Here is a 27,594-nt window from a genome sequence, read left to right as displayed (position 1 = left end):
AGATATATGTTGCCATTTCTCGCTGAATGAAACCTTTATGCGCCACGCACAAAAGAAAACCGACGGAAATTTTACTGGGTCTCAGATTCAACACTTTTTGACCACTGAAAGGTTGCTTCTATCAATTTTTTTTTTTTTTTTTCTTTCTGTTTCTCTATCTTGAGGCTTCTTTGCTTTTCCTGCCCACGTTACCAAACGTTGTTTTCTTTGATTTTAAATACCCATAGCTTACCTCTTAGGCATTATCTTAAAGCTATTTGAGCTATTAGGACATGTGGGAATACCACTCCGTGATTGTTACTTTAATTACAGAAAGATAAAACTTTCATTTGCTAAACGGAGCACTGGCTGAATAAATAAACGAGTTGCACCTTCTGCTGGGCAAGGTTGATTGGTCAAAGCAAGAATGAGATGGCATTAAAATTAAAATACCATTGAAATGGAAAGAGCATATAAAAGAGTTTGCACTTGCTTAGCTAGCTTATCTGTAAAAGAGATATATCTTAATTCCCAGAACCGGCCAGCATACTCCCAAATCAGAACAGCGTTTACAACAAAGCCCAAAAAATAGATAGAGTTCCTGTTCACCCCTTGCTTAGCTAGCTTATCTGTAAAAGAGTTTGCACTTCTTTTTACCCCATGTGCATTGAACGTCAATGTCTTTAGTCAGTCACTTAAATATCCTTTTTTCATTACCGTAGTTCCAAAGCTTAGAGTTGTTCTGTTTTAAACAGCCCGCCACAATCTCAGTCTCCTTTTATAAGCAGTTTGTTATGTTCATGTCTTTAGCCCTTTGTACCCCCTACTTCTAGAGTTAGAAGTATCTCAGCCCTCAAGGAATCTCCCACCCTGATTGGACCAGAGAACATGGCCTCCTTTTTTCATCCCTTATAACTACCCCTATTCCAGAGGGCCCTGGATTGCCCATACTGCTTCCATCAAAATTCAGTTTAGTGAAACCTGGAGGTAGAGGAATCCAAGAACTTAAGACGTTCTTAATTGGGGCTGATGTTGCAATATCCTTTCACTTCCTTTGCAAATCATCATCTATTGAGAAATCTGCAAATGAATACATGATGTACCCATCTATACATTTTTGTCAGGTCGTTCCTTTTTGATAAATGCTTAATTTGCGGTCCAATTTGCATGTTGTGAAATCAACTATGAAGGTTTGGCTCTATTTTGTCCAATTTGTGATAGATATTTGTTCACTTACGATCTTATCTTTATTGGTTGCAGAGATGAGATGGGATGTTTTGTCCTTGATAATTAGAAATGTGATTCGCTTGATTGCCCCAACCTCTCAACTGCTTCACAGTGAATCAAGAATATTGATTCATCATCACTGTTTCATAGACACATTCTTTTTCCAACCTATTGTACTTATAACAGATGGAACAATGGTAGTTCAGGTCAAGCGGCATGCACAACACACAAATTGTATATCGTGTGAATGAAAAGGGACCATACTTTTTTCTATTATTTTTTTATTCGAGTATTTCAATGATAAACATGAGGGGTTCTAATGCTTAAACATAAAGAAAACCCTAGGATTCAAAAAACAAATAAATAAATACAATTAAACCCCCTAAATCCCTATGTAAATCGTTTTGGTCGGTTAAAAAACCGATACATATTCATAAGATGGGTACGATACATTGTGATATTTTGAATTTAGTGGTCCGTTTGATTGCCAAGAAAGTAAGGATGAGAAGGTATGGGATGAGATTTTTTTCTCAGTTTTGCATCGCATGTTTGTTTCCTGAGAAAGAATATGCATAAAATTCATTTACCAGCATTTGATTGTTGAGAAAATTTAACAAGAAGGATGAGTTAAATCCATTTTGATATTTTCACATGCTTGTTAATGTTCAACTGTTCATACCATCTTCCACAATGATATGACATATATGGGCGTGAGATTTTGCCACGTGGCAGCACTAATTTGGTGTGAATTCCATAAAAATAAAATAGCATTCAGACATAAAACAGCTTCCTCCTTAATAATTGCAGTGTTTCAGAAGCATGATCTTCCCAGTTGCATTCTTTACAGCCATGTCACTGAAATATGGGTAAAAACATAAATCCAAATAGAACATAGGGATTGGACACGGATAAACAAGGATTGGACAACTCATTCTAACAAAAAGAAATTTACTATTTATGCATCAAACATTTAGAAGGAAAAGAAAATATTGGTAATAAATGAAAGATACACAATCTGCAATATAATAAATACAATCTGAAAAACAAAAATGAATCACACAAAACAAACCAACAGTACCATGAAAAAATATCTTACCTGTTATGGATTTATGTTACTTATTGGAGCTCCAAATCAGACATCTAACTAAGGTTTAGTATCATGGTTACATTCAGCCATAGTAATCAAGATTTAGTATTTCCCTTCTCTGATAGATTTGTCAGAAAAACAGAATAGTGATTGATGTAACGCAATCCGGTCACTCCTAACTGGCACTTGTGTGGCTCGTGGAAGACACCTGAGATGGGGAAGAATAAGAAGAATTCCTTAGGAGCCTGTCCGGCGGGGACACTCCGATGCTTAAGTCAGTATTCGGTAGAAGCAAGGAAAAGGCGAAAGGCTAAGAGTGTAGATAGTGCGTTACCACTATACTCAAGAGGTCTGAGATTCAAGAAGAAGTTTCTCTTCTGCCCTAAGGGCTTTTATAGGGACACCCACATTAGGTCGGGCATAACCGCCACTGGGCTCTTGCCACAACCGTTACCTACCAGGGCTACGCAAGTGGCCGTTGTGGCGTATGCCTCGCCCGGGTGTGTGACACGTTTCCAAAGTGGCAGGCAGGCCTTTTCCTGTTGAGAGACGTGGACACAAACTGTCGAAAGGAATAGAATTGCGCTGTTAATAGAGGATATGGCGCAGTCTGTCCGGTACGATCTGTCAATCGGAAGCTTCCTGAAGAGCGCTAGTGCGGCTCGTTCGTGAGCTATTTTTGGCGAGCTTGAAACACTCCAAAATTACCCTTAGTGGAATTGGTCCTCGGAATGACTTGTCTGCTAGGGAGCTCGGGCGAGCTAATAACTTTAGCTCGCGAGCTGCAGTTGCCTCGGAGTATCTCTTCAAAGAAAGCACGGGGAACTCGGAGTTCGTGTTGTGGCGGACTCCTCCCATCGTGAGCTGTAACGTAGCGGACTGCTTCGTGGGCCCGTCACTTGGTCACACCGGGCTTCAATGTTGGGCTGCCGCTCATGCTAAGTCATCGTCTATGTGTCACAGTTTCATAGGTTGGGTCAAATCATCCTTCATCAATTGCCCCCCACTCCTCGAGCTAAGAGTACTGCCTTAGCGCGAGGAGTCTATGAAGCACGATGGATTGATTTGACCGAAATTCAAACTTGATTGACTGCCCTCATTAAATGCATTTGCGGGAATCAAGAGATTTTCTGACATTCCTGACTTTTCGGATTCCGAAAACGTGTTGAGGTGGCTTTTAACTCCGAACGTCGTGCGGCTATGACTTCCTTAATTATGGAAGACATGCCACCAATCGCCTTCAGTTTTTAGAAGGCGTGCGGTCAGGGCGCCCGCGGGCTGTTGGATCTGCTTTGATCCGAGCCTCATTTTCTCCCTCGGGCCTCATTTTCTCCCACACCATCTTGCTTTCTTTGGATTTTGAGGTCGCGCACTTCACCTAGTCTACCCGAATTCCTCAGTTTGCTTCGTTCTGTCTTTTCTGGTGAGTCTCAATCACTGTCAGCCATGTCTGGGTACCCATACCACACCTATTACAGGGGCGATAGCTAGGATGATGATGCTCCCTCGAGCTCGGGGGGAGCCTGGGAGTAGATCCCGGAGGCTCGGGAGGCCTCTAGCGACATAACGTCTACTTCTAGGGAGAGGGAGCCTGATACCTTTGGCCCTTTCTTGATGACAGTGGAGAGACTCAGGTCTCTGATCCGCTACTTTCGCCTCCCCGGGGACCTGGTTTACAACCTCCCTATTAGCAACTTCCCTTAGGAGCATGGTCCCAATGACATTGTAATCTTTCAAAAACAGCTCGAGGCTAGCTTGCGTCTTCCCCTACACCCCTTGATAGTGGAGGTGTTAAATCACTTCAACGTCACTATTGACCAGCTTCATCCCAATGCCATTCGAAACATGGTTGGGACTATATCCCTGTGTTACGAGTACTACCTTCCTTTGGACCTTGATATTTTTGTCTCTATCCTTTGTATAAAGAACGTTGCTCCTGGGGTTCCTCCGGAGATGTGCTTTTATTACCTCTCTCCTCGTCGTAGCTATAAGCTCTTGTACGAACTGCCAAATAAGATTCCCGCCTGGAAGAGGGATTACTTTGTGGTCTGTAACCCCGAGGGGTGGCCCTTCCCCACTGCTTGGAGGGGCCCCATCTAGGACCCCGGGGCCGAGCTAGACCCTAAAATTTAGAAAACAATGCTGTCCTGGGTGTCGGTAGGCTTCCTTTGCTCGGACTACTTGGTCGAGGAGAAAGTTGGAATCCAAATCCAGTCGTTGCCTATTTATAGGCTACCCAAAAGATTCGGTGGGTTATTTATTCTATGACCCAAGTGAGAAGAAAGTGTTCTGCAGTCGAAACGCTCAATTCTTAGAAACTGAATACATCCTAGACACCCATCGTCAGGAAATAGTTCTTGATGATGAGAGCTCAGAAGTAGTGGGAGATGTCCCACAGGTTCCAGGTAGTGACCAACCTAGAAGATCCACTCGGGTATCCAGGCCACTAGTCCGATATGGTTATGACCAAGATAGTTACCTGGTGGAAGCCTTGACTAGTGAGGAGGATCCCATAACTAATGCAGAGGCTATGTTAGACATAGATTCCCAGAAGTGGGTGGAGGCCATGAAAGCTGAGATGGACTCAATGGAGACCAATAGGGTTTGGACTCTAGTAGATCCGCCCTCCAGGGTAAAAGCAATTGGTTGCAAGTGGATCTACAAGAGGAAGAAGGGCCCCAATGGCAGGATTGAGACCTACAAAGCTCGTATGGTGGCGAAAGGGTATACTCAGAAACAAGGAATCGATTATGAGGAAACTTTTTCGCCCGTGGCCATGCTTAAATCCATTAGGATCCTGCTAGCTGTAGCAGCGTACCATGACTACGAGATTTGGCAGATGGATGTCAAAACCACGTTCCTGAATGGAGATCTTAGTGAAGATATCTACATGCAGCAGCTGCAAGGCTTCATTGCTGCTGGTCAGGAACACATGGTATGCAAACTCAATAGATCCATATATGGACTTAAGCAGGCTTCTAGGAGTTGGAACATCCATTTTGATTCTGTCGTCAAAACGTTTGACTTTGAGCAGAATCCGGATGAACCCTATGTTTATAGGAAGTCCAGTGGGGATAATATCACCTTTTTGGTGTTGTACATGGACGATATCCTACTCATGGGGGATGATGTAGGAATGTTGACTTCGGTCAAGGTATGGTTATCACAGCAGTTCTCCATGAAAGATCTTGGAGAAGCTTCATATATACTGGGTCTTCGACTCTATAGAGATAGATCGAAGCGGATAATTGGATTATCCTAGGCTGCTTACATTGACAAAATTGTCAAAAGATACAGCATGGAGAACTCCAAGAAAGGGAACGTTCCTTTCAGGCATGGAGTCACTCTCTCCAAGAAGATGTCTCCCAAGACTTCTGAGGAGATTGAGGGCATGAGAGACATTCCCTATGCCTCAGCCGTAGGGAGCATCATGTATGCCATGCTGTGCACTCGCCCGGACATTGCTCAGGCGGTAAGTGTGGTAAGTAGATTCCAAGCCAACCCAGGGCAGGAGCATTGGACTGTTATGAAGAACATACTCAAATACCTTCGAAGGACAAAAGAGTTTTGTTTGGTATTCGATGGTAGTTCACTACAGGTTCTAGGGTATACTGATGTCGATTTCTAGTTGGATCTAGATAATAGAAAGTCTACATCTAGGTATGTTTTCACGATAGGATCGTGTGCTATTTGCTGGAAAAGCAGCAAAGCAACAAACAGGGGTCCACTGCAGATTCCACAACCGAGGTCGAGTACATTGCCGCAAGTGAAGCTACCAAGGAAGCCGTGTGGATGAAGAAATTCATACACGAATTGAGAGTGATTCCATCCAGCACATCACCCATCCCGTTGTTGTATGACAACAATGGAGCGATCGCCCAGGCTAAAGAGCCTCGGGCTCACTCGAAGTCAAAGCACATCGAGTGGAAGTACCATGTACTACGGGAGATCATTGATAGAGGGGATGTCCTAATTCAGAAGTTAGCATTAGCGGATAATGTGGCAGACCCATTGACTAAGCCACTGACACAGAAGGTGTTTGAGAAACACGTGGAAAGTATGGGACTCCGGCTTGTACCAGATTGGACCTAAGTGCAAGTGGGAGTTGTTAGACAATTTTGTATGCCCTTAGCTTCAATCCGATTTGATGTATTTTTGTTATTTAGTGCATGTTTGATTCATATTGTTTGGTATAATTCTGTGTAAGACCCTAAAACTGGACACTTATAGAGACACGTGTTAGTTTAAATGTTCACAGCCATTGGATAAGTCCGGGGAGATTTATCCTGCCAAGGCTGATACTGGTGTGCCACCAAGTGCTGGGATGGCCTCTCTCGGCCACCAGGGTAAGACCCAAGGCACATGCAGTATGGGATTACTTGAATCCTTGAACCGGACCAGATTTCCAGTATAGCCCTGGACCTTGGAGACAGATGGGCAAAACTGGAAAGTTACACCTGACCCCTAGACTCGATTATGACACTTCACTAGGTGTTGGATCGGGCTGTCTTTGATATGTCATTCAGTGAGATCCTTAGCGGGGGTCAAAACCTGGGCATGTTGGGGCAGTTTGAGAATTCATCTGAGTGAGTGATCATGGTGACAGGATCAGCCCCTTTGTCAGACAATGGTAATGATCGGGAATGCACTCTCTCTGATGGAAACCAAACTGCCGGCAGTTGATTTCAATCGTTGGAATTTTGTTTTGCAAAATTAATATATATATATATATATATATATATATATATATATATATATATATATATATATATATATATATATATTGTATGTATATATATACATGTATATGTACGATTTCAAAATGTTTGCAAATGGTTTTAATTCCCGGGATCCATGTGAGTAGAGAGTGCGGCACTGTTCCTTGCAGTCGAGGGAGAGGTCCTCTCTTGTCGGGCAGTGCTTGATCATTAAGGGCTGAGAGGTTAAGTGTAAGACCATTTAGGATAATACCTGAAGGGCTAATCTTGCACCTGCCCACAGTCCCTGGGTTTCTATAAGATGGCTTGGTCCAGGAAACACTTAATGTAAGTGATGATGCGCGATCTGGCCGGTCTTAGCTATCAACGACCTTGCTTCTGAACTAAATATCAGGGAACCTGAAATGGAGGAGATGAGGAAGCTCCGGGGGGGAACCCGGTGTAACGGCTCCGAAGCTTAAGTTAGATTTCTTCAAAAGCAAGATAAAACCAGATAGCACAAAGTTTGCATACCTTGTTTGTTGGGGGCAGGGGGCTCTTATAATCACTTCGTGCACTCGCTCCGAGGCCCTTGTCAGTTCGGGTATGATTACCCTTGCGTTTGTCAATTCGGCCGTCGTCCTTTCTGCTGGGACAGAACCGTCACTGCATAACTGTCTCTCTAACTGGAGATGGCGGTGTCAGTGGCGGTGGTAGGTGGCCGTTTAGAGTGCGGCCACCAAGCGTCAGACCCCAAGTCAGTCAGGTGCGGCGCCCTCGGGCACAGACTTCCTCAGTGTCAGGCATGGTACGACTTGTTTGGTTTTGGCGCCCAGAAGGTGATGCGGAGTGGTGAGTGAGGCGAAGTCTTGAGTTCGGAGGTATCTATAGGACATGTCAGTTCGGCGAGGTGTATCCCGAACTGTTACAAGGCAGGACAGTTCGATGAGGTATATCTCGAGCTATTACAAGGTTGGTCAGTTCGGCGAGGTGTATCCCGAACTGTTACAAGGCAGGCCAGTTCGGCGAGGTATATCCCGAGCTGTTACAAGGTTGGCCAGTTCGGCGAGGTATATCCCGAACTGAAGGTAGGCCAGTTCGGATTACTCTGGTTTTGGGCCAAGGATGAGTTTGGGCCCCTAGTAGGGAGTTCGGTCCACTGGTGTCCCCTTGGTGTTCACGCCTTAGGCTGGCCTTTTTGTTGAGCTGTTGTTTCTGCCACGTGTCGCATAACTATGAGGTCGGGCCAAATCTTCCTTCATCAATTGCCCCCCACTCCTCGCGCCAAGGGTCTTGCCCTGGTGCGGGGAGTTTCGCGAGGTGGTAGGTGGATTTGTCCTGTCCTTCAAATCTTGACTACGCGAGTTGCTTTTGCCAGGGTTCTTTGGTCTCCGAGAAGGCGGGAAACGTGCCTACTCATAAACGTTGATGGTTGTGACAGCACGCGTTTTAAATTTCAAAAATTCACGCCACTTGGACGTGACAACGGGTCATTCAAACTTGAAAAAAGGGTGCCACTGCTATACGTGCATGGGCGGATGTCAGGGAGACGTGCGGCGCAGTTAGTTTCAGAAAGACGCGTGTCGGCGCGACGTCGGTTTCAAGAAGGCGTGCGCTGACGTTTCACTCTTTTTGGAAAGATGTGCGCCAATCACGTCTCGACCTTATGGGACGTGCAGTCAGTGCAAACGTGGGCCGTCGGATCGTCTTTGATCTGCATGGTCAGTTCTTGGTTACTGTAGCTATAAATAATGGGGGACCCCAGTCGATTTGTCACTTCTGCGGTTTGCCTACTGAGCTCGCGTCCAAGTTTTTTTAGCTCGCGTCTAGGCTGGTTACATAGCCTCCAAGGTTTTTTGGCTTGTTCCCGTCTCCGGAGCCTTCAAAACTTTCTTCCGGTGAGTACCTTCCTGAATCCACCTCTTTTCCTCAATGTCTAGCTTTGATAGCCCAGACGACTCTTCAAGTAGGACTGGCGTAGGTTCTACAAACCGAGCCGTATCCCCCGACTGCCTCAGCGATCCTGAGGTGGAACTCGAGGACTATGAACCAATAGGCCGAGCCGCTTCGGGTAGTTTGGCATCTACCTCTCGCCGAGGTCGGATGCTAGACAGGTTTGGTCCCTCAACCATGACGCCTGAAGGGCTTCAATCTATACTTATGTCTTATAACCTTCCTAGGGGGTATACATATTTTATTCCTTCGGGTAGCTTTCCTTGGGAACACGGTCCTGATGAGATCATGATTTTTCGAGAGCAGCTCGCTGCGGGATTGCGACTTCCTTTCCACCCCCTTCTCGTTGAAGTCATAAACCACTTCGGTGTCACCATTGGCCAACTTCATCCGAACTCTATTCGGAACCTGGTGGGGACAATTTCCCTTTTTTGCAAGAAAAATTTTCCCTTAGACTTAGAGATATTCTCCTCCATCTTGATGCTCAAGAGACAAGCGGGTTCTCTTCCTGGGGGAAGACGGGCGTATTAACTTTCTCCTCGCCAGGGCTTTAAGCTTCTACACGATCTTCCTAATAAGGTCCCGGCGTGGAAGCGGGACTACTTCGGTGTGCAAAGTGCACAAGGATGGCCCTTTCAAACCGGGTGGGGTGAGGTCGCTCCTGATTCAGGTGTTACTCTCGATAAAGAGACGGTGAAGGGCCTCCGGCAATGGGCACGACAAGGTTTAAAGTGCCATCACTACTTAACGGAGGCCAAGCTTATTGCAGCCGACCTGAGTTTGGGTAGGTTTCTAGTTATGCGGTTTCTTGCTTGCTTTGTTCCTTCATTTTTTTTTATGTCAAACTCATTTCTGTAGGTGTGATGGATGCGGAGAGAACTCGTGGAGGGCGTCTGTTCCAAGGTATGAAGAGGAGGAAGCGGGTCGCCAAGCAAACTCGTACCGAGCTGCCCCTGGATGAGGAGCCCCAAGTTCCAGACCACACACTGGAGGATCTGCCCAGGGAGCCCGAGGTGACTGCACCGATGCATGAAGCTGTCGGGGCGCCTTACACTGAGACCACTCATACGGGCGCTCCTGCATACTCAAGTGCTCCTGCTCACTTTGGGTCTGCTCATACGCGGGTTGGGCCCTCGGGTTCGGGAGCTCAAGGGGAGTTCAGGAGCGTGTTGATGTTGAACTACGCTCTTCAGAAGAGTAGGGAGGCTACTTTCCCTGAGGAGATCGCGGCGTGGACCGATCTTCCTTTGAATCAGGTCGCCTGCCGCGCCGTAACACATGCTATGGTGGTAAGTCAGATTCCGTCTACCTTTTTCATTTTCTGTCGCTTTTGCTGTTATTGCTCACTTGTTTCTTTTGGTAGGTGAATTCTTCGATTCATGCCTTAGCAGCCCAAGTGGAGAAGAGCTCGTGACAGGCGCGAGATGCTGAGGCTGCCGCCCATGCTGCTGAAGAGGCTTTCCGTGCTGCAGAGGTGAATACCCGAGATGCTGAGGCGGCCGCTTATGCTGCCGAAGAGGCTGCTCGCGTCGCAATGGCCAGGCAGGCAAGGTCTCAACGTGATGCCGAGGCCATGGGGGTAGTTGTCAAGCACATGGCGGACTTGAAGTTGGATTTGCAGCATCAAGTCGAATTTCTTCAGGAGGACATCAGGGAGAAAAAACAGATTTTTTCCCAAGGCGTTGAAGATGCCAAGAGGAAGGCCGTTGAAGACTACATTGCCTCTCCGCGTTTTGTTGATCTGATGGTGGATTCTTACAAAAGGGGGTTCAAACTGAGCAGGTGGATGATCCGGAACACGTACCACGACCTCGATGTTAGTGCCATATCCACTTCATGTATAACTCAGGAGATGGCCAATGCTGTCGATGGCGAGCCGGACTCTGAAGGAGAGGCAGGGCCTTCGGGTGTTGTTGAAGTGCCTTCTGATGGCGAAGAAGTAGCTCCGAGCATGTAAAGATTTTTTTTTTGGAAGTACCTTCTGTTGGCCAATGTACTCCTGTTTCTTGCTACGGAATAGATAATCTTTTTGCCCAAGTGTTCCTTTTCCTCGAACTGAATATGCCACTTTCTTGTCCGGATTATTATACTTTTGCGACCTGTTTTGCCGCGAAGGCTTTTGCAGCGAACTGATTTTTTGCCGAGCTGATAATATGCCTGACTTTTCTTTGCTTGTTTACACCGAGGTTCCTCTTGGCTCTGCATCGTGGCCCATAGGACCTGATTTCGTCCACTTCGCTTGGCGGTTTATAGGTAGTATCGCCTTAAGTTCATGATGTTCCACGCTCGAGGTACTTGTTTGCCTTCCAAGGTTTTGAGTTCGTATGCCCCCCCGAGCGCTCTCTTTACTTTATAGGGCCCTTCCCAGTTTGGTCCAAGTTTGCCCACGCCGGGTTCAGGCACCATAATCTTACGAAGGACCAGGTCACCGACTCGGAAGCTTCGTTGCTTTACTCTAGCATTGTAGTAGCGAGCTACCTGCTGCTGGTATGCCGCTGTCCGGATGTGCGCGAGGTCCCTTACCTCGTTCAATAGGTCAAGGTTGGTACGTAACTCATCTCCGTTTGTCCGACCATCGTATGTTTCTAGTCGCAATGTGGGTACTTCGATTTTCGTCGGGATCACTGCTCCAGTGTCGTAGGTGAGGTTGAAGGGGGTTTCTCCTGTGGCGGTTTTTTCTGTAGTTTGGTGAGCCCACAAGACACTTGGTAGCTCTTCGGCCCACAATCCCTTAGCTCGATCCAGACGTGCTTTCAATCTGCGCAGGATGGCTCTGTTCATTACTTCCGTCTGACCATTTGCCTGCGGGTGCACGACTGATGTGAAGTTTTGCCGAATCCCCATGTTCTGGCACCATTCTTGGAACTTGATATCCTCGAACTACTTGCCGTTGTCGGAAATTAGTACCCGAGGTAACCCAAAGCGACATACTATGTTCTTCCAAAAGAAGTTCTGTATGTTTCGGGCCGTAACAGTTACTAGAGGTTCAGCTTCTATCCACTTCGTAAAGTAATCTACTGCAATAACTAGGAATTTTCTTCCACCTGTTGCTGGTGGGAATGGCCCTAGGAGGTCGATGCCCCATTGTGCAAAGGGCCATGGGCTGGCGAGGTATTTGAGGTCGGAGGCAGGTTGATGGTGGATATTGGCATGCTTCTGACACTTGTCGCATTTTCTGATGAGCTCGACAGCTTCTGCCTTCATCGTTGGCCAGTAGTATTCTTTTCGAAGTGCTTTTTGGGCGAGTGCTCTGCCCCTCAAGTGTCCGCCACACAGGCCTTCATGAGTGTTGCGAAGTACGAACTCGGCTTCGACAGGTCGCAGGCAACGCAAGTAGGGGAGCATGTAGGACCGTTGGTATAACCGTTCGTCTATTACGACGTATTTGGCTGCCTGGCACTGCACCCTCTTGGTCGCATTGCGTTCTGCAGGGAGGGTTCCGTCTATCAAGAAGCTCGCGAGTCGGTCGATCCAGCTCGACTCTGCTTCCAGGACGGGAGCGACCTCCTCTGCCCCCCGAGAATACTAGGCCGAGGTAAGTCCTCTATGTACACGGTTCTCATGTTGTTGTGACTATGCTGGCTAACTGGGACAGAGCGTCGGCCTCAATGTTCTCTGACCTCGGGATTTGCCTGATGAAGTGTGACTGGAAGTTGAGCAGGGCCTCTTTTACTTTCGCCAAATATGCAATCATGGAGAGCTCGCATGTTTCATACTCACCCGTAACTTGGTTGACCACGAGCTAGGAATCGCTACAGATGACCAAGTGCTTTGCCTTTACCTTTTGCGCTAGGTCCAGCCCAGCTATCAGTGCTTCGTACTCTGCCTCGTTGTTGGATGCCGCAAACTCAAAGCGTAGTGCGTATTCTAATTTTGTGCTGCCCGGGCCGCATAAGACTATTCCAGCCCCGCTGCCTTGCTGGTTCGAGGAACCATCCACGTGAAGGATCCAGGGCTCCTCATCCCAGTTCGCGTTTCGCCTGAGCAGGAGAAATGCCACACTGGTTGCTACTTCACAGGGTTCAGACTCTATTGGCTCGGGAGCTTCGGGTTTGCCCGAACTGGGGACCTTGGGCTCGACCTGTAGGGCTTCGTGGCTAGAAGTGCACTCAGCGATAAAATCTGCCAAAGCTTGGGCCTTAATAGCAGTTCTTGGCTTGTACTGGAGGTCGTACTCGCTGAGTTCGATGGCCCATTTCGTCAGTCGACCGGAAACCTCGGGTTTGAGTAGAACTTGTCTCATAGGTTTGTCAGTCAGGACGATGACGGTGTGAGCCTGAAAGTATGGGCGGAGTTTCCGAGCTACTGTCACCAGTGCGTATGCTAGCTTTTCTATCCGCGGGTACCTTGTCTCTGCTCCCTGCAAAATTTTACTAACATAATAGATGGGTCGCTGGACCCAGTCTGTTTCTTTTATTAGTACCGAACTGACCACCTCGTCACTTGCCGAGAGGTACAGTTCTAAGACCTCGCCCTCCTCGGGCCGGGCTAAGGTCGGCACACTAGCGATGTAACCTTTTAGCTCATCAAACGCGAGCTGGCAATCTTGGGTCCACTCGAACCCTTTGCCTTTGATTGCTTTGAAGAAAGGTAGGCAGCGGTCTACTGATTTGGACATGAAGCGGCTTAGAGCGGCTATGCGGCCGTTTAGCCTCTGAACTTCTTTTACTTTCCGAGGTGGTCTCATATCTAGAATGGCTTTTATCTTGTCCGGGTTGGCCTCAATACCGCGCCAATTGACAATGTACCATAGGAATTTGTCCGAGGTGACGCCGAAGACACATTTGTTGGGGTTCAATTTCATGCTAAACTGACGCAGGATTTGGAAGACAGAATCTAAGTCTTGTATTAATTCTTGTGAAAATTGTGTCTTGACGACCATGTCGTCTACATAGCACTCTATCTTCGTGCCAATCAGGGGCTAAAACAACCTATTTACAAGTCTTTGGAAGGTCGCCTCAGCATTTTTTAATCCGAAGGGCATGACCTTGTAGAAATATAGGCTGAACTCGGTTATGAAGTTGGTTTTTTCCTCATCGGATTGGTCCATCCGGATTTGGTTGTAGCCCGAGTAGGCGTCCAAGAAGCTTAGCAACTCATGTCCCGAGGTCGCGTCCACTAGGCGGTCAATTCTAGGGAGGGGGAAGCAATCTTTCGGGCAAACTCGGTTCAGGTCGGTGTAGTCGACGCACATGCGCCACTTGTCGTTCGCCTTTTTTACCAGCACCGGGTTGGCCACCCAGCTCGGGTAATGGACTTCCCTTATGAAGTTTGCTGCGAGGAGCTTCTTGACCTCCTCGTCGACCGCCCTCCAGTGTTCTAGGGCTAAGTTGCGTTTCTTCTGTCTAACGGGTCTGACTACAGGGTCAGTACTAAGTTTGTGCGTTATCAGGTCGGGTCCGTAGCCGAAGTCGGGATTGCGACCGTTTCCTATGTGGGTGAAGCTCGTTCCTCACCTTGCTCCGCAGGCCGCTCTAGTTCGAGGTCATCGGCCGCCTTGGTTTTTCCCTTCAGGGCGGCAACATAACACTTGCGGGACTCGAGCTAGTCGCCCCGCGCTACCCTCACACCGAAGTCCGTAGGGAACTTCATGGCCAAATAGTAGGTGGAGACCACCGCCCGTAGGATATGCGTGATCGGCCGCCCTATTATGGCATTGTATGGGGTGGGGGTCGCGACCACCAGGAAATCATGGTTGAGTCTGACTGCACAAGGCCACGTGCCGACTTCCACAAGTACTGTTATTTTTCCGAGGGGCCTGACTTCCTCTCCGCTGAAACCCACCAGGGGAGTGTTTGCGGGCTTCAGCTTGCTCCTCTGTAACTATAGCTGGTCAAACGCTGATTTGAAGAGGAAGTTCGCTGAGCTGCCCGAATCTACGAGTATGCGTCTGACCTCGAAGTCGCTGATCCTTAGTTTAATGACAAGCGCGTCATCATGGGGTAGCGGACCCCTCGCGCGTCGTCCTCCATCAAGAAGATTGGTTCTTCGGTCTTTGGTCTCTTTGGGGGGTTCCGTTCCTCGAGGGCCGCTTCGCGAACTGAAGTCTGGGCCGCTGCCGAGGTACACCTTGCTACCACTGAACCTCCCACAATTACATGGATGGTTCCCCGAACTGGCCTCTCTTCCGGAGGCTGTCGCTGCAACGGTTCGGCAGGTCTACTACTGGATTCGGGGGCATCCTTTCCGTGCTCCCCTTGCCAACCTGCCTTATTGTTATTATTGTTGTGTTGTACAAAGTTTCTCAAGTATCCACGACGGATGAGCCCCTTTATCTCATCCCGGAGATTATTACACTGCCCGGTACTATGACCATGGTCTCTATGGAAACTACAATACAAATTCTTATTTCTCTCGTTCGGATTTCCCTTTAGGCGAGGTGGCCACTTCACGTATGAGGCGTCCTTGATCGTCATTAAGATCTCGGTCCGCCTTGTGTTTAATGGCATGTAATCCGTTCGAATTGCTAGGGGAGCTCGGAACGACTGGTTTGACTTTGGCTCCCGGGCCGGGTTTTTCCTATCGACTGGGTTGGAGAGCTCGCCTTCCCTCTTTCTTTTCTCGTTCCCGCCTTCGGTTCGTTGGTTGATTTCTTCCTCTGTCCTCATGAACTTGTCCGCGAGCTTGAGGAATTCAGCCACGGTTGCGGGCTGGTTAGCTACCATGTGCCATTTGAATTCTTTGTGCATTACCCCTCTTTTGGCCGCCACGAGCTGCACCGCGGGGTCCAACCGCGGTATCTGCAAGCATGCTTCATTGAATCGCTTGATGTAGCCCCGGATGGATTCTCCTTCCCTTTGGACTACTCCGAAGATGCTTTCCTCTGTTCTGGGGCACCGTTGGCTGGTGACAAAGTGTGCGGTGAAGACCTACACGAACTGGGCCCAGTACTTTATCGACCCGGGGGCCAAGTTCCTGTACCAAGTGCGGGCTACCCCCCTAAGGGTGGTGGTGAAGGCCACGCACATGCACGATTCGCTGGCCCTGGCGAGGTGCATTTGGGACTAGAAAGCGTCAACGTGGTCGTTGGGGTCGAAGGACCCGTCGTACTTGTCCAGAGGTGGGAGCTTGAAATTTCTAGGTAAGGGGACCGCCAGGAGTTCTGATGCGAGGGGGGAAGGAACTGAGAGAATTGGGGCAGCTCCTACCTTGTCCGAGCTCATCTCTTCTTTGCCTCTGAGCTCTGACAAGACACGGGTGGCGGTTCAGTGACTTCGTCGGTGCCTTCGTTGTTGAGTGGGCCTTGTATTGGCGCTGCTGGCCTCCGTGTTGCCGAGCTCGATGGGCCCGGAATGCTGGTAGTCTGCCGCCAGTACGTCGAATCGGTTTTCCATGAGCGGGAACTCGAGCTTGGAGTGCCGAGGTGCCGATCTCGTGGGCGAGGTTCCCGACCCGCCCTCGAGTTGCAAGGCAGGGATGATTTTTTTCTCTCTTCAACCTGGGGACGAGGCCTGGCTGTTAGGGGGGTTTTGGGGCCGGGAGGCCTTTCCTTGGTGGGGGCGTCCATCCTGTGGGGAGGCCTTGACCAGCCTCGGAACGGGGTGGCGAGGTGGAAGTAGTGGTTGGTTCAGTGGCAGTTGGGGGAAATGCTGTTGATAGTGATACTGGGAGATGTTGTGCAGCACTTGGTGCTGGTGAAGCTGGTGTTGCTGGAACTGTTGCATTTGGGCTTGCATTGCCTGCATGCACTGCATCAGGTCATCCAACCGGTTTTGATTGGCTGCCAGGGGGACGGCAGTCGGTTCAGTAAAGGTTGTCTCAATAGGGGGAGGAAAGGGGATGCTTGTGGCAGGAAGGTTTACGGGCGCCACTGCTTGTGGCGCGTTCAAGCTGGGGATCCCATCCATCGAAAGGGGGATGGTGAACTGTCCAACGCACACCACGGGGACTTGAAGTTATTCCCCAGTGGTGTTTGTCTCCGTGCCACGTCCGGCGTTACTGGAGGAGGCCATGAGTTTTGGGGCTTTTGAAGAAAAAGGGTTATGGAATTTTGGAGGGAGGCTTTTTGAAGCATTCCCACAGACGGTGCCAATTGATGATGCGCGATCCGGCCGGTCTTAGCTGTCAACGACCTTGCTTCTGAACTGAATAGCAAGGAACCTGAAATGGAGGAGATGAGGAAGCTCCGGGGGGGAACCCGGTGTAACGGCTCCGAAGCTTAAGTTAGATTTCTTCAAAAGCAAGATAAAACCAGATAGTGCAAAGTTTGCATACCTTGTTTGTTGGGGGCAGGGGGCTCTTATAATCACTTCGCGCACTCGCTCCGAGGCCCTTGTCAGGTCGGGTATGATTACCCTTGCGTTTGTCAATTCGGTCATCGTCCTTTCTGCTGGGACAGAACCGTCACTGCCTAACCGTCTCTCTAACTGGAGATGGCGGTGTCAGTGGCGGTGGCAGGTGGCCGTTTAGAGTGCGGCCGCCAAGCGTCAGACCCCAAGTCAGTTAGGTGCGGCGCCCTCGGGCACAGACTTCCTCAGTGTCAGGCATGGTACGACTTGTTTGGTTTTGGCGCCCAGAAGGTGATGCGGAGTGGTGAGCGAGGAGAAGTCTTGAGTTCGGAGGTATCTATAGGGCAGGTCAGTTCGGCGAGGTGTATCCTGAATTGTTACAAGGTAGGACAGTTCGGCGAGGTATATCTCGAGCTGTTACAAGGTTGGTCAGTTTGGCGAGGTGTATCCCGAACTATTACAAGGCAGGCCAGTTCGACGAGGTATATCCTGAGCTGTTACAAGGTTGGCCAGTTTGGCGTGGTATATCCCGAGCTATTACAAGGTTGGCCAGTTCGGCGAGGTATATCCCGAACTGAAGGTAGGCCAGTTCGGATTACTCTGGTTTTGGGCCAAGGGTGAGTTCGGGCCCCTAGTAGGGAGTTCGGTCCGCTGGTGTCCCCTTGGTGTTCACGCCTTAGGCTGGCCTTTTTGCTGAGCTGTTGTTTCTGCCACGTGTCGCATAAATGTGAGGTCGGGCCAAATCTTCCTTCATCAGTAAGTGTTGGACCCATAGGGTCCATGTGATGGGCTCAGGGGTTCACTGAGCTTTTCAATGAATTCGGCTGGGCCGAACCCATGTGGCTGGTGTGTAGATCAATGCTTGGGTCCTACACCGTACAAAGAAGCCCAACTGGGCAGCAGATTGGAAACTAGTTAAACATTGAACACTTAATGGGCCAAAAGCCCATTACGAGCTGGGCTGATATGATCAACCATCTATGGGGCGAATCTGAGATTAATGTTAGTAAAAGGATTGGGCCTTTAACCTAATCCACTTTGGGAGACCATATTCAAATTAGATTTGAATCTGGTAACCTCCTGATAAGATCAAGAGTAAACTAACTTAATCTGCAGATAGAATTAAGATAATCCCCTATCCAAATACTGATTTGGATTGGGATAACTCCTAATTAGGAGGTTTTCTTAATCAAGAAGAAAGGAGGAGAAACCCTAAGAGAAATACATCAGATTTCGAACTAGGGTTTTTTGAGTAAGCAAGAAAGCATCCTGCGAATTTAGATTATATCTCATACAGACTCCAGAGAGAAGAGAAGCAATTCAGCCATCTTCGTCCCAGGAGTTCTCATCAAGCCGCCGCCATTCCCTTTTGCAAGATTTGATCTTTGCTGCAATAGGAAGTCAAGAAATCAATTCTTGACATCAGTCTTGCAAGAAAGACTGAAAAAGATTCGGTGTTTAGAGTTTCCAGAGGGTTCTTGCGAAGGATCCAGTGTGTAGGACGCACCCTACTGGTTCCGTTCCACCCACAGCTATGTCATCTTCAGCAGGAGCGGATCTTGGTGTATTCTTTGGGCATGAACACCAACTTTGGGAGATACTGTTTCTCTGGATCAAGTATAATCCTCCCTTTTTCTTTTTGGTTCAGATCTGGTTCGATTATGGTTCAAGTAGAATCCTTGAATATTGTATTCTAAATTTAGGGAATATGATTCTCAGTTGGGAGAAGGTAGGAAAATTTTTGAAATTCGCCCACCCATTCCACAACCATCATAGCGTCCATTAGATGGATCCTACCATTCTTTCATGCTCTGGGTTTAAGCTTTGCCGGTGGCTAGTTCAGAAGAAGTTCTCCAGACTCAACCTCGATGGCATTACTATGAAGGGTCTGTCTCCTGAGGCGGCGGACCAAGCGGAGGAAGAGGAGCCTGACTCCCCAGAGGATGAGGAGGCAGATCCTTGAGGCGGTGTTTCTCTGAACTTCAGGTGGCTTCTGGGTGCCGTAAACCTGGTCTTTCACAAGTCTTTGGTTGGGTGGTTATGCCCTGTGGTAGTCAGACTTTCTCAAGCTGTTTAGCTCGGTTATTGCACTTTTTTTTTGAAACGATAATGAAATTTCTTTCCTTCTTCTTCCAAATATGATGGGCTCTTTGTATCTTTGTTAAGGCGATCTCGATACCTAAGCTATTAGAGCTATTTACCCGAAGTAAGGCATCTCCATGGTGCACAAGTCGATTGCCACGTGTACCCAAATTATTTGTCCATTGGTTATTCTTTACTTCGATCATTGTACTAGGACAAGCCACGTTTGGTGGGGTTTAAGCCTGAGCTGCTTACACTCCTCACCTTGACAAGCTATCATGGAGACGACTAGGTCTGACTGCGCCGAGATCGTGTTAGCTCGGCATTCTTTGCCCTTAGGCTCTAGGGGTGAGTTATAGTCTATTTTTGAGGTTTGCCCATGCCTCAAAGACGATCAGGTCTTATTGCGCCGAGATCGTGTTAGCTCAGCATTTTTGCCCTTAGGCTTTGGGAGCAGCTCGTGGCCTACTCGGTTGTTACAAATAGTATTGTCTTAAGTTGACAATATTCCATGCCCGAGGTACTTGTTTCACTTTGAGGGTCTCGAGCTCGTATGTTCCTTCCCCGAGCACTCACTTCACTCGGTAGGGACCTTCCCAGTTGGACCCGAGCTTGCTAGCGTCGGGCTCAGGTACCATAAATTTACGAAGGACCAGGTCGCCAACGCGAAGGTTCCGCCTCTTGACCATGGCATTATAGTACCAAGCTACTCTCTGCTGGTAGGCTGCGGTCCTGATGTACGCGAGGTCCCTTACTTCGTCAAGTAGATCGAGGTTGGTACGTAGCTCATCTTCGTTCATTTGATCACTGTATGCTTCTAGTCGCAGCATGGGCACTTCGATCTCTACAGGGATTACTGCTTCAGTGCCATAGGTGAGATTGAAGGGTGTTTCTCCCATGGCGGTCTTCTCCGTGGCCTGGTATGCCCATAGAACACTGGGTAGTTCATCTGCCCACTATCTTTTAGCTCGGTCCAACCGTGCCTTTAATCTGCGGAGGATGGATCTGTTCGTGACTTATGCCTGATCATTTGATTGAGGGTGTGCAACTGAAGTAAAGTTCTGTCGGATTCCCATATCTTGGCACCAGTCTTGGAATTTGATGTCTTCGAACTGTTTACCGTTATCGGAAATCAATACCCGAGGTAATCTGAAGCGGCATACGATGTTTTTCCAAAAGAAGTTTTGAACATTTCGGGTTGTGATCATTACGAGGGGTTTGGCTTCTACCCACTTGGTAAAATAGTCCACTGCTACCACTAAGAACTTCCTTCCACCCGTTGCTGGTGAGAATGGCCCGAGTAGATCGATGCCCCACTGTGCAAAGATCCATGGGCTGGTGAGATACTTGAGGTCGGCAGCGGGTTGGTGGTGAATATTGGCATGTCTCTGGCATTTGTCACATTTTCTAACGAGCACAATAGCATCTGCCTTCATTGTTGGCCAATAATACCCCTATCGAAGTGCTTTTTGGGCAAGGGCTCTACCACCCAAGTGCCTGCCACACAACCCCTCATGAGTGTCGCGGAGTACGAGCTCAGCTTCGGTAGGCCGCAGGCAACGCAGATAGGGAAGCGTGTAGGATCTCTTATACAGCCGCTCCTCTATCATGACGTATTTGGCTGCCTGGCGCTGCACCCTTCTGGCTGCATTGCGATCTGTAGGGAGGGTCCCGTGTAGCAAGAAGCTCGCGAACGGGTCAATCCAGCTTGACTCTACTTGAATGACGAGAGCGACCTCCTCTGCCCCCATGATAATGCTAGGCCGAGACAGATCCTCTATGTACACAGTTCTCACGGTGATGTCGTTAGTGCTGGCTAACATGGACAGGGCGTCGGCCTCAACGTTCTCCGACCTAGGGATTTGTCTAATGAAGTGTGACTGGAAGTCGAGCAGGGCTTCTCTAACTTTGGCTAAGTAGGCAACCAGGGTCGGCTCGCGAACTTCATATTCGCCAATGACCTAGTTGACCACAAGTTGTGAGTCACTGCAGATCACGATGTGCTTGGCTTGTACTTCTCTGGCTAAGGCTAGTCCAACTATCAACGCCTCATACTCTGCTTCATTGTTAGATGTCGCAAACTCGAAGCGTAGCGCGTACTCTAGTTTCGTACCGCTTAGGCCGTGCAGAACTATTCCGACACTGCTGCTCTGCTGGTTCAAGGAGCCATCTACATGAAGGATCCAGGGCTCCTAATCCCAGCTTGCACTTGGCCTAGCTAGGAGAGATGCCACACTGGTTGCTACCTCACGGGGCTCGAACTGAACTGGCTTGGGAGCTTCGAGCTCACCCGAACCGGGGACCTCGTGCTCAACCGGCCTAGGAACCTCGGAGCTGAATGTGCACTCGGCGATGAAATCTGCTAAGGCTTGAGCCTTAATGGCAGTTTGTGGCTTGTACTGGAGGTCGTACTCGCTGAGCTCAATGGCCCACTTCGTCAACCGACCAGAGACTTCGGGCTTAAGCAAGACTTGCCTCAAAGGTTTGTCGGTGAGGACGATAACAGTATGAGCTTGGAAGTACGGGCGGAGCTTCCGAGCTGCGATTATCAGTGCGTATGCTAGCTTTTCCATCTCCGGGTATCTCGTCTCTGCTCCCTGCAATACTTTACTAACATAATAGATGGGTCGTTGGACCCGATCTACTTCCTTCATTAGTACTGAACTGACCACTTCATCGCTCACCGAGAGGTACAGTTCTAAAACATCGTCCTCCTCGGGCCAGGTTAAGGTCGGCACACTAGCGAGGTATTTCTTGAGCTCGTTGAATGCGAGCTAGTAGTCTTGGGTCCATTCGAACCCTTTGCTCTTAATTGCCTTAAAGAATGACAGATAGTGGTCTGCCGATTTGGACATGAAGCAGCTCAAGGCGGCTATGCAGCCATGTCTCATATCTAAAATGGCCTTAATCTTATCCGGTTTAGCTTCAATGCCACGCCAGTTAACGATGTACCCTAGGAACTTGCCCGAGGTCACACCAAACACACACTTGTTTGGGTTCAGTCTCATATTAAACTTACGCAGAATTTCAAAAACAGAATGCAAATCTTGTATTAATTCATGTGAGAATTGAGTTTTGACGACCATATCATCTACATAGAATTCTACTTTTCTGTCAATTAATGGCACAAACAATTTATTCACAAGCCTTTGAAAGGTTGCCCCTGCGTTTTTCAACCCGAAGGGCATAACCTTGTAACAGTATAGGCCGAATTCTGTGATGAAGGCAGTCTTTTCTTCGTCTGCTGGGTCCATATTGATTTGGTTATAGCCCGAATAGGCATCCAAGAAACTTAGCAACTCGTGCCTTGAGGTCGCGTCCACCAAGCGGTCGATTCTAAGGAGCGGGAAGTAGTCTTTTGGGCAAGCCCGGTTCAGGTTGGTGTAGTCGACACACATGCGCCACTTGTCATTGGCCTTCTTTACCAGGACGGGGTTGGCTACCTAACTCGGGTAGTGGACTTCTCTTATGAAGTCAGCTACAAGGAGCTTTTCGACCTCCTTGTTGACCGCTTTCCATTGCTTCGGGGCTAGGTTGCGTTTCTTCTGTCTAACAGGCCTAACTACAGGAACAGTATTTATCTTGTGAGTTATGAGTTCGGGGTCTATATCGAGCATCTCTGCCGCGGACCATGCAAAAATATCTAAATTTTGAAGTAAGAAACTTACCAGTTCGGATCGTAGAGGTTCCTGGACAAAAGCGCCGATCTAAAGCGTCCGAGCTGGGTCTGCTACTGAGGTCGGATTCAAGTTGGTCACCCCGCGCTACCCCCACACCATAGGCCACTCCAGCTCGAGGTCATCAGCCACCTTGGTTTTTCCCTTCAAAGCGGTGACGTAGCACTTGTGGGATTCAAGTTGGTCACCCCGCGCTATCCCCACACCAAAGTCTGTTGGAAACTTCATAGCCAAATGGTAAGTGGAGACCACCGCCCGTAGGACATGGGTGATCGGTCGACCTCTTTTGGCATTGTAGGGGGAGGGGGTCGCGACCACCAGAAAGTCGTGTTTGAATCTGACCCCACAAGGCCATGTGCCGAGTTCCATAGGTACTGTTACTTTCCCAAGGGGCCGGACTTCTTCTCTGCTGAAGCCCACCAAAGGAGTGTCTGTAGGCTTCAGGTCGCCTCTCTGCAATTGAAACTGGTCAAACGCAGCTTTGAAGAGGATGTCGACTGAGTTGCCTGAGTCGACGAGTATGCGTCTGACCTCGAAGTCGTTGATTCTTACCTTTATTACAAGCGCGTCATCATGGGGATAGTGGACCCCTCGCGCATCATCTTCTGTGAAGAAGATTGGCTCTTCTATCCTCGGCTGCTTTGAGGGGGTTCTGCTCCTCCCGGGTGGCCTCACGAACTGATGTTTGAGCTGCTGCTGATGTGCAACCCGCGACGATCGAACCTCCCACTATCATGTGGATGGTCCCCCGAACTGGCCTCTCTTCCAAGGGCTGCCTCTGCGGTTGTTTGGCTGGCCTGCTGTTAGACTCGAGAGCATCCTTACCATGCTCCCCTTGCCAACCTATTTTATTACTACTGTTATTATTGTTTTGTACAAAGTTTCTCAAATATTTACGACGGATGAGCCCCTCTATCTCGTCGTGGAGGTTTTTACAACTCTCGGTACTGTGACTGTGATCTTTGTGGAAACTGCAATACATATTCTTATTTCTTTCATTGGGATTCCCCCTCAAACGGGGTGGCCACTTCACGTACGGGGTGTCCTTGATCGCCATCAGGATTTCGGCCCGCTTCACGTTCAGTGGGGTGTAATCAGCTCGGTCTGCTACAGGAGCTCAGAACAATTGACCCGGCTTTGCTCCCCGAACTGTATCCTTTTTCTTTCAGCTGTCCCCTTGACTGGAAAGCTCTCCTTCCCTCTTTCATTTTTCGGGCGCGCCCTCGCCCTTTTGGTTGATCTCCTCTTCGGTGGCTATGAACCTGTTCGCAAGCTTCAGAAACCCGGTTATGGTCGCTGGTTGGTTGATGACCATGTGCCATTTGAACACTTTGTGTGTCACGCCCTTCTTGACTGCTGCAAGGCGTACAACGGGGTCCAGGCGCGGTATCTGCATACAGGCATCATTGAACCGCTTGACATAGCCCCAGATGGACTCTCCCTCTATCTACACTATGCTGAGGAGGCTTTCTTTAGTTCGCGGGCACCGTTTGCTGGTGACGAAGTGGGACATGAAGGTTTGTGCGAACTGCGCCCAACTTCTTATCGACCCAGGTGCCAAATTCCCGTACCATATGCAGGTTGCTCCTCTAAAAGTAGTGGAGAAGGCCACGCACATGCACAACTCATTGACTTTTTCCAGGTGCATCTGTGATTGAAAGGCATCTACATGATCATTCGGGTCAAACGACCCATCATACTTGTCAAGAGGGGGGAGCTTGAAGTCTTTGGGCATTGGGACTGCTAGAAGTTCAGAAGACAGGGGGGATGGAACCGAGAGGAGGGGAGCTTTGACTTGGGCTGAGCTTACCTCTTATTTGCCCATGAGCTCGGGCAAATCGCGGGTGGCAAATCGGTGAGCTCGGCGGTGGCGTCTCTGCTTTTTGGTGGGCTCGGCGTTCGTGCTGCTCACCTCTGCGCTATCCGAAATGGTTTGTGCAGGAGGTAGCCCGATCTGTTGGTGATGGCTATGGACAGAGGGGTCTTTCTTGGAGTCTGTTGCCATGATCTCAAACCGGTTCTCAAGGATTGGGGTTTCAAACTTTGACTGTCGAGGTGATGTAGACTTGGCAAGTTGGGGTCCTCCTGACCTGTCCGTCCGCAGCAAGACCGGGGTAGCCAGTCTCTCTCGCCTGCCGCGGGGGGAGGCTTGGTTTTTTGGGAGGTTTTGGGGGGCCTCTCCTTGGCCAGCAGGGCACTCGTCCTGGTGGCGAGACTTAGCTTGCTGTGAGGCTGGGTGCCAAGGCGGGAATTGCGGTTGAAGTTGAGGTTCAGGCAGCTGGGGGAACTGTTGTTGATACTGATACTGGGAGACTTGGTGCAGTACGTGTTGTTGATAGAGCTTAAATTGCTGGAACTGTTGCATTTGGGCCTGCATAGCCTGCATGCACTGCATCAAGTCCTCCAGTTGGTCCAGGCTGGCCGCTGGGGGCACAACCGAAGGCTCGGTGAACGTCGCTTCAACTGTAGCAGGGAGCGGGGCGGCGACAGGTGCCACTGTAAGAGGTACATTCAAGCTGGGGATTCCGTCCACCGAGAGGGGGACGGTGAACTGTCCGATACAAACAGTAGGAAGCTGGGGTTGTTCCTAGGAGTTATCCATTTCCGTGCTTCGTCCAATGTTGCTAGAGGAAGCCATGAGTGTTGGATTTTTTCAAGGAAGAAAAGAACTGTGAGAGTTTAGAGAGAAAGGCCTTTTGAAGCGTTTCCCACAGACGGCACCAAATGATGTAGCGCAATCCGGTCACTCCTAGCTGGCACTCATGTGGCTCCTGGAAGACACCTGAGATGGGGAAGAATAAGAAGAATCCCTTGGGGGGCTGCCCGACGGTGACACTCCAATGCTTAAGTCAGTACTCGGTAGAAGCAAGGAAAAGGTGAAAGGCTAAGAGTGTAGATAGCGCGTTACCACTATACTCAAGAGGTCTAAGATTCAAGAAGAAGTTTCTCTTCTACCTTGAGGGATTTTATAGGGACACCCACATTAGGTCGGGCATAACCGCCACTGGGCTCCTACCACAGCCGTTACCTGCCAGGGCTGCGCAGGTGGCCGTTGTGGCGTATGCCTCGTCCAGGTGAGTGACACGTTTCCAAAGTGGTAGGCACGCCTTTGCCTGCTGAGAGACGTGGGCGTAGACTGTCAAAAAGACTGAGATTGCGTCGTTAGTAGAGGATATGGCACAGTCTGTCTGGTACAGTCTGTCAGTCTGAAGCTTCCTGAAGAGCGCTAGTGCGGCTCGTTCGTGAGCTATTTTGTGGTGAGCTTGAAATACTCTAGGATTACCCTTAGTGGAATTGGTCCTCGGAATGACTTGTCTGCTAGGGAGCTCGAGCGAGCTAATAACTTTAGCTCGCTAGTTGTAGTTGCCTCGGAGTATCTCTTCAAAGATAGCACGGGGAACTCGGAGTTCACATTGCGGCAGACTCCTCCCCTCGTGAGCTGTAACGTAGTGGATTGCTTTGTGGGCCCATCACTTGGTCGCACAGGGCTTCAACGCTGGGCTGTCACTCATGCTAAGTTAGCTCCTACGTGTCACTATTTCATAGGTTGGGTCAAATCATCCTTCATCAGTGATAGATGCTAAAAAGCTTGAGCAATATCACTTTGTTTTAATTTTTTAAGTTTGAGTTTGTGGATCAGCTAAGAACAGTCATAATTTACTTTTCATAGATTCAATATAATGTCCTCAAAAGGCCGATAAGTACTAGATTGAGTCACCAGTAAAGAACAATTGAATTGCAATAGAATGGGTTAGAAACTGCAGGCACTCAGCCTTCCAAGGCCAACTAGGGTGATCATATTCTACAATTCACAACATGAATGACTTAGATTGCAGTAATAAAGAGTGAAATAAACCATAAAATTTAAGATAATCAACAAAATAGAAGAACCATTGGTCAATAAGTAAGCTAGAAGATTTATTAAGATAGAGATGGATTTTTTACCCATGGCAGTTCATACATCACATCCTCTTTTACGACTACTGCTAGGGACAAACCCATACACCATTGCTTGTTAAAACAGGAACCCAACCAGCAAACGAAGATGGCGCCGCATGTGAACCTAGGGGGCAAATCCCTGTACAGAAACAATAGATCTAGAACACTTGTGCTAAAAACGGAAAACATGGTCAGTGACAGAAAACATGGTCCAAATGATCAGGAGGGGCAAGACGTTGGGTTGGGAGAGGGGAAGAACTCGACAAAAAAGGAGAAAATGGTGCAAAAATAAATCAAAATCGCAAGAGGATGACAGATCTAAACTTACTATCGATCAAAATCGCCAGAGATGCCGCCGAAGATCCAACCATTGGGAGTGTAGACAGAGGATGAAAAGGGAGCTGATATCTCTCTGAGGAGGCTCAATAAAATTTTCTCAGAATGCCTTTGTTTTACTTTTCTCACTGGGGTCTCATTGTTTTGGTGTGATCCTGGATCCTTGATTTTGGGATCCCATGTCCCACGTTTTTTTATTCCCATCCCAATGTTTCCTTCAGAACAAACTGAAAAAGGAAACATTCAACCAATATGCTCCCTTTTCCATCCTTTTCTTGGCAACCAAACAGATCATAAGGTTGAGAAGAAAGGAAATGCATTGATAGTGCATAAGAGACGATTTTGCTACATTGAGGAAGAAGACTTATTTTTATGAGGACTTCATGTTT

General features: G+C 48.6%; 1 long non-coding RNA gene across 1 annotated transcript; it reads right to left on the bottom strand.

Annotated features, from left to right (window-relative positions):
- Positions 1-1,829: 1,829 nt before the first annotated feature.
- On the bottom strand, positions 1,830-27,407 carry LOC148849123 (uncharacterized). Its single transcript, XR_016100330.1, has 3 exons — positions 27,198-27,407; positions 26,876-27,008; positions 1,830-2,061 (listed from the first exon to the last, which is right to left on the bottom strand). It is a non-coding gene; the product is annotated as an uncharacterized LOC148849123 (long non-coding RNA).
- Positions 27,408-27,594: the final 187 nt, after the last annotated feature.

This window comes from Nelumbo lutea, chromosome 6 (genome assembly GCF_056320005.1).
Source record: "Nelumbo lutea isolate HS-2025 chromosome 6, American lotus-T2T, whole genome shotgun sequence".
NCBI classification, from domain to species: domain Eukaryota; kingdom Viridiplantae; phylum Streptophyta; class Magnoliopsida; order Proteales; family Nelumbonaceae; genus Nelumbo; species Nelumbo lutea.
The sequence above is the reverse complement of the archived record's forward strand: the minus strand, read 5'-3'. Positions and strand labels throughout refer to the sequence as shown.